Source organism: Lactuca serriola, chromosome 5 (genome assembly GCF_051521515.1).
Source record: "Lactuca serriola cultivar US96UC23 chromosome 5, Lser_US96UC23_V15, whole genome shotgun sequence".
NCBI lineage: Eukaryota > Viridiplantae > Streptophyta > Magnoliopsida > Asterales > Asteraceae > Lactuca > Lactuca serriola.
This window is the reverse complement of record NC_136412.1, coordinates 175460893-175468781: the sequence shown is the minus strand read 5'-3', so window position 1 is coordinate 175468781 and position 7889 is coordinate 175460893.

Below are 7889 nucleotides of genomic sequence, written 5' to 3'. Positions count from 1 at the left end.
ACTATGTTATCAAACAAGTGGATTTCTTATACTTCAAACTGTGTCATCAAAAAAACTATTTCAAAACATTTTATAAACTGACATCAAGTCTTCTATAATCATTCAAATGGTTAAAACTCTTTTATATGCTAAACTCTTTACCAAAATCTTTTAAACTTATATATATTGTTAAAATCATGTCTATATAGATATAGTTATATAAATAAGGTTGAAAGGGATTAGGACTGATAACTCACTTTCTTTTCTGTTCCTTGTTTGGTTGTGGACTTAGGGTATCGATTGTTTGTCTGAGTGTCGTTTAAATCTTAGTTATATATATTATGTATATGTGTATAGATATAAAAGTTCTTACATCAGTTCAACACCTTTGGGTAGCAAAGGTGTATAAACATACTTAGTCATTCAAACAACATTACTAGTAAACTATAATAGGTATAGTTTAGAGGACTACTACTCACTATTTCTAGTACAATGAAACATACAAGAGTCATTTCAAACATAATATACAAAGAGAACATACAATACACTAAACATACTATACAAAGAGAACATACAATACACTAGAACAGATAGAACATACTATAATGAGAAACAGGGAGGAACATACTATACAAAGAGAACATACAATACACTAGAATAGATATAACATACTATACAAATACAAGAGTACTATAACTTCAATGTAAGCCACTACATGACATGGTAAATTGTTGTGTCACGTTTTGTAACCAGTCTCCTAGAGGGAGAGCGTGAATTTGTGTATAGATCTATACGGGATTGGCCATCCTACACCTTGCTGCTAGCTACAGTGGGACCTGCAGGTCTACGGGTGACGCTGTCATACCATTTCGATGTCTTTGATCATCGTGTTTTACCAGTCAATCAAGTATGGTTATAATCTCATCACATTTTACCGTAATTAAACAATTGGTTTAAGGTAGTTAGTACAACGGTAGTCACTATATATAATACTACAATACTTCTTTATTTTCCCATTACATTCACATTGTGATCTTCTCACATAAACGGTAATGTAAACTATATTTTTGGTAATGATAGTCATACTTGGGAAAAACACCCACTTTTACAAAAGAACAAACGTTTAAAATAGTCGGGTCTTGGTAGAAGACTAATTTTTATTATAAGTAGAAAATATAGGATTTTCTAGGAGATACACACATTTACATCAAACAACATACAAACATTTACAAACACTTTCATCAAACTTATACAAACATTGACACTAAAATACTTATGAACTCATCAGCTTAAATGTTGATCTACTCTTTCAAAATAACTTGTATTCTCAGGTCACCACTAGACAGGTACTCTGGACTAGGTTTTAAGAAGATGGAGCACATTCGAGACTCATATTTTATTTTGATTCATATTTTGGTGTCTTTCAAACTATACACAGAACACACTTGTATTAAATTACTAGGCGAATCCCCGCGCGTTGCGCATAAACGCCTATATAGTTGAAATCTTTATAAATATGTGTTTTTTAAGTATAACAATAATGTTGTTATTAAATTTGATATAATAATCCGTATACTAAATTGATATAATATATTGATTATTTTAATTATATGATAAAATATATACATCTATTACAACTGTATAATCTCAACCGTTTGAATGACTTCTACCCGCGAGTTACTCATGAATAAAATTAAACATAATATATGTCTGAATGTTATTTATAGTTTTTGTTATTGTTAATTAAGTTTTTAAAATTTATTTTCTTAACGTTTTAATTTCTATCAGTATAATTATTTAAAACATCTAACATTGTTTTTGATTTTAAAGGTAACAATATAATTATTTATATAGAGTTAGTTTTAACTATTGTTATTGTAAGTTATTTTAAGCTAATTATTTGAAACTTTTAACGATTATACAAATATCTTTAGGAAATATTTTAGTTAAATTGATATTATAATTTAGTTTTTGCATCTAACACTACAATTTATCACTTTTAACTATTTATAAAATATCCATTGGGTTTTTTAAGTGAAACTGAAATTTATATTTAAATTGACACTGTAATTTTATATTTAAATTAACAGTTTAAGTATTTTGTCCAACCTGTTCCAAAGTTGTAGCTTTAAATTGATAATGGTTTACATACAACAACATATTAAACCTAATAAATTAAGTATAATATGTTAAGAGTTAAAGACATAACTTTATAAGTATAAGTAAATATATAATTTTAATATTGAAATTTAGTTTATTTATGATTACCCTTTAGGTTTGATATTTATTTAACCTTATTAACCAAATTATTATCATTAGTAGAAAGATATTACAATTTATCACTTTTAACTATTTACAAAATATTATTTGGGTTGTTTAAGTTAAACTAAAATTTATATTTAAGTTGGTCCAGTAATGTTATATTTAAGTTTATAATTAAAATATTTTATACAAATTGTACAAAAGTTGTAGCTTAAAAATGATAATGATTTACATACCAAAATATATTAAAACTAATACATTAAGTATAATATGTAAAAAGCTAAAAAAACATAACTTTATAAGTAGAAGTAAAGATATTCTTTTAATATTGAAATTTAGTTTATATATGATTACACTTTAGGTTTGATATTTATTTAATATTATTAACTAACTTATAATCATTATTAGAAATAAAATTGACAAGTCATGGGAGTTTCAAATGAATGTGGTGAAAAAAAATGAATGAGAGTTTCAAATGAATGTGATGAAAGAAAAAATGTTTCCTTTATAATATAGTATGATTATTAATGCAATGGATGATGTTGTTGCTTGTTTACTATTGTGCATTGCTATGATACTATACATGACGTCCTATGCCCCCGAACGTTTCCGCCGTTCTGGTTTGGGGGTGTGACAGATTGGTGTTAGAGCTTTGTATATAGTGAATTAAGTATATCAACCCATAAAAGATATACAACTATAAACACATCGTTTATTTATATTTATTTACACTTATTTACGTTCATTATGTTATTTACGTTTAAGTTACGTTTATTTATGTTTATATTACATTATTTACGTTATTTAAAGCCTCGTTTAAGCTTATGTATTTATTTATGTCATTTTTTTTATTTATCGAAGATTATATTATATTTTTATATATACTTTATGATATATATATATATATATATATATATATATATATATATATATATATATATATATATATATATATATATAACATAAAAATGTCGTATTAAGAATATATACACGTGATAATCACATAAAATTGGTATATATATATATATATATATATATATATATATATATATATATATATATATATATATATATATATATATATATATATAGGGTTGAGATCGGTTGAGAACTCGTAGTTTTCCGAAATCCTAAGAACTAAAGGCGGAGCGTTGGATCAAAATCAAATCATTAAAGACACGATCGTCATCATACCAATCCCACTTAATTTTTTCTATTATTGGAAATATTAATGAAAACCTCTCAAATTAACATTATAAAACAAAATTTTGGATTTTCTTTTAAAAAAATAATTTTATTCTTTTTTTAAACTGCAATTTTTTTTTTTATCTTTTTAGGAAAGCATAAATTTTTAAAAATTTTTTTTTTTTTTTAAAACTGCAATTTAAAAAAAAAACTGCAAATTTTTTAATAAAACGGTAATTAAAAAAAAAGAACTATAATTTTTCAAAAAAATTGCATTTTTTTCTGAAATACTTCAATTTTTTTCAAAAAAAGTGAAGCTTTTTCAAAAAAACTGCAAATTTTTTTTTAAAAAAACTGTAATTTTTTTAATAAAGCTTCATTTTTTTAAAATATAAATTTTTAAAAATCAGTAAATTTATATAAAAAAAACTAGAGTATTTTAAAAAAACTCTAAGTTTTTTAACAAAAAAAATCATCATTTTTGGTGCATATATTCGTATTTTTTCAAATGAATATGTGTAGATTTCTTATAATATAATATTTGTAAGTAAATCATAAAAACTCTCATTTTTATTAATCAATCTATAAACATAATACTACAAGTATTTTATTCGATACAAAATAAAATATAAAAATTAAAAAATGCTACGAAGATTCACAATGTTATCATTTCGTCATATCAAGATTTTTCATATTTTCTTCAATTTATCACTTTTCACCTCTTCAATATTTTTCCACAAAATTTTCAAAATCTACAAGAAAATTTAAAAAAAATTGATTAATGGAAGAACACTCACAAAAATGCACATGCATATATTATTAAGATTTACATGTGATTCATATGGGAATTACATGTGATTTACATGTGAATCACATGTAATTCATATGTGAGTTACATGTTATTTACATGTGAATCACATGTAATTCTTATGTGATTCACTTATGATCTACATGTGAATCACATGTAATTCATATGTGAATCTCTTGTGATTCATATGTAACTCATATGGGATTTACTTGTGATTTACATGTGAGTTACATGTGATTTTATATGTGAATTACATGTGATTCATATGTGAATCACTTGTGATTTATATGTGATTCACTTATGATTTATATGTGAATCACTTGTAATTCAAATGTGAATCACTTGTGATTAACATGTGAATCTTTTGTGATTTACTTGTGATTCACATGTGAATCACTTGTGATTTACATGTGAATCACATGTAATCATATGTGATTCATTATGATTTACATGTGAATTACATATGATTCATATGTGATTTGCTTGCAATTTACATGTTAATCACATGTAAGGCATATGTGAATTACATGTGATTACTATGTTAATTCAATTCATTGACCATACATACCCTTTCTATAAGCCTTTGGCCTAAATCAAACATCAATTGAGCTCTTTTCCTCCTCTCTACTTGTTCTTTAGCAACCTATCAAGATAACAAGAAATCGTGTGTTATTGGAACACAATAACCAATATAGTAAGACACAAACCAACTTATTTGAAAATCGTTAGAAACCTTTCAACTTTCAAACTTGGCTGCAAAACTGTCAATGTTTTAGACTACAATTAAATCCAAATATAAGCAGAATGTGCAAATACCCATTTGGATCACCAAAGACTTTTTTCTTTCATATTATTGGTGATCCTATATATAGTAAAGTAATCAATAAAGCTCTATTATTGTGTTGAAAAGTTTAGGCAAGTAAAAATAACTAGGTTTTGATTTCTAAGCATGAATGAAGTTGAATTTTTGCTCAAAAGGCATTTATGAACTTGTTACTTGTTAGATTGTCTCTAACACCCGTCTATACCACATAAACACTAATTTTATAACTATTAACTTGGATTTCATGGTTTGGGATCAGAAACAGGTCAAAATTTAAACATAATGAAATTCAATTTCTCTGCTTTTGAACAAATAAAGTTAACACTGAAACAATAAACACAAATAATGAACACAGACAAAACAAGAACAACTATTGGATCAAATAGTACCTAATGATCATAGAGTAAGAGATGTGTAAAAATATAAAAAATGACAAAATTTGGCATACAACTAGATAGAATATTACCTGGTTTATTCCTTTGATCATCCATACACCATGAGTACACAATAGAGTAAGGAGCTTTTCAAACTGTATAAAGAAAGAACCAATATGCAACTTAAACTAATATTTCAAAAGCGACTTTATAAAGAAAAGACCTAACCAGAGAAAAATGCTAGAATGTCCTCAAATTTACTATCAAAATTAAAAATTTCCTAAATCCTTTTCAGTGAAAGTAGTCAGACCATGCGGTGGAAGGACTAGATAGAAAATCAAGTCAACTTCTTATAAACACTACGTATGTCTCCCAAAGAGATTTGAACTCATGACTTCTACATATGTCTCTCATGACTTCTTATTTGAGAAAGTCAGCTCTTATCGTTAGTCATTTTTGAACTTTCTATTTGTCTTATATTCGAGATATATATCATATACAATAACTACAAAAAAACTACTAGTATTTGACAAAAGCTTCTCAATTGCACTGCAGATAGTGAACAACCAAAAGCACAACAAATCATCTTTATAAAGTACATTGAACAGTCAAAAAATATCTTTACATATCTTTAATTACAGTCTAACGACATACATAAATACAAACATGAAGAATAAAAATCTTACAAAAGTTTACCCTACCAGTAAAAAGAGGGAAGGGAAGGTGCCAGAAATCCATACAACCTGCTTGCACTTGATTTCTACCTGTAATATACAAAACAAACAACCCGTTTCAATCCTTTTCTTCCATAGGCAAAGCAACAATCAAATCCAATCAAAACTTGCATTCATATATTGAATGATCAAAAGTAATTTGGTATTATTATGTATATTTGAAGCTGAGGCACACCATTATTTACCTCTTTTCACCACAGGTATAATACTCCTGGGGCTCATCGGAGTAACTTCCAGAGTCATCACCCTGTCGATTCAGATCTGAGAAAGTTTGTATGCGTCCAGTAGACCGACTACCTGATGGATTCTTATCCGTAGCGGTGTTCCTAGATCGTAGATTGTAAGGATTTTGTAAACCAATAGCACGAGGTAGGGAGGCTGATCAGGAGCGAGACAGAGAAGACATGGGAGTCTCTTCTATGGCGGTAGCGGTTTCGAAGAAGGTGGAGACGACAGAATCGAGATCGAAGTTGTGCGATTCGAGGAAGAAGGATGCTTCTTCTTTGGTAGCAGAAGTTATCTCTGAGAATGCTACAATCATTTGGTGAGCGTCTCCGCTGATGTTGGTTGCCGGTGTGTCTTCCATTCTTGGTTTCTTGTGTGAGAGTTAATGTATCAGTCTTACCGGGTATATATCACAACACCAAATTTTCGTTTTGTTCACCTCCTTCTACAGATTTGACCGGAAACAGGGGATATCGATGGAGACGGAAGGAAGACGATGAAGAAGGTTATCAATCGATGTGCTGGCGATTACTGGAGGTGGCCATGGATTTCAGACGGTGGCATTGGATTTCATCAAAGATTCAACGATGAACATGTGAGAGAAAGAGGTGATCGAACGATTAGAGAGAGAAAGTCTGAATTTGGGGGAAATATCAAGTTGATGATTTTTAGTATCAATTTTTTTATACACAGATTACCTTCATGATTATTCTTAATAAAAACCTAATTTACCACTAATTTTACTAATATTTACAAAGTATGCCACTGATCATCTAATCCATCCAAACAATTGATCCAACGATACACTTTTAGTTCTCAGGTTCTCAGGAATATATAAGTTCTCAAATGATCCTTCCTTTCTCTCTCTCTCTCTCTCTCTCTCTATATATATATATATATATATATATATATATATATATATATATATATATATATATATATATATATTATAACGCCCGCAAATCCGGGCTAATCAATTTAGAGACAATAAGCATCAAAAATGTGTTTTTGATGAAAGAATATTTAGAAGCATTAATCCTAACCAGGTTGTAGTATATGTTACAAGGGTTCAGTACATATAAAGAACGCCGAAATCCGAGTTATAATGAAGAAGTTATGACCAGTCGAAGTTTTTCGGCAAAATCGACACGACACAGGGAGACGTAAATAGTGAATTTACAATAGAGGGCTTTTTAGCCTTAGTAATCTAAACAAAAGTCGTAAAATATGTTAACTGAGAGCGTCCATAAAAAGAACGCCCAAATCTGACTTCGTATGAGGAAGTTATGAATTTTCTAACATTTGGCATAGAAGTGCACGACCCGAAACTCGAATTTTAGTTCGAGCGGTTTTTGGCCTACGCGACCTAAATGAGAGTTGAAGATCTCATTAAAAGGAACTCAACGGTAAAAAGACAGATGAAAACAGAGTCCGTATATAGAAGTTATGAATTTTACACGGACATTTAACAGTATAATCTCCTCCTACTATTAAATTTA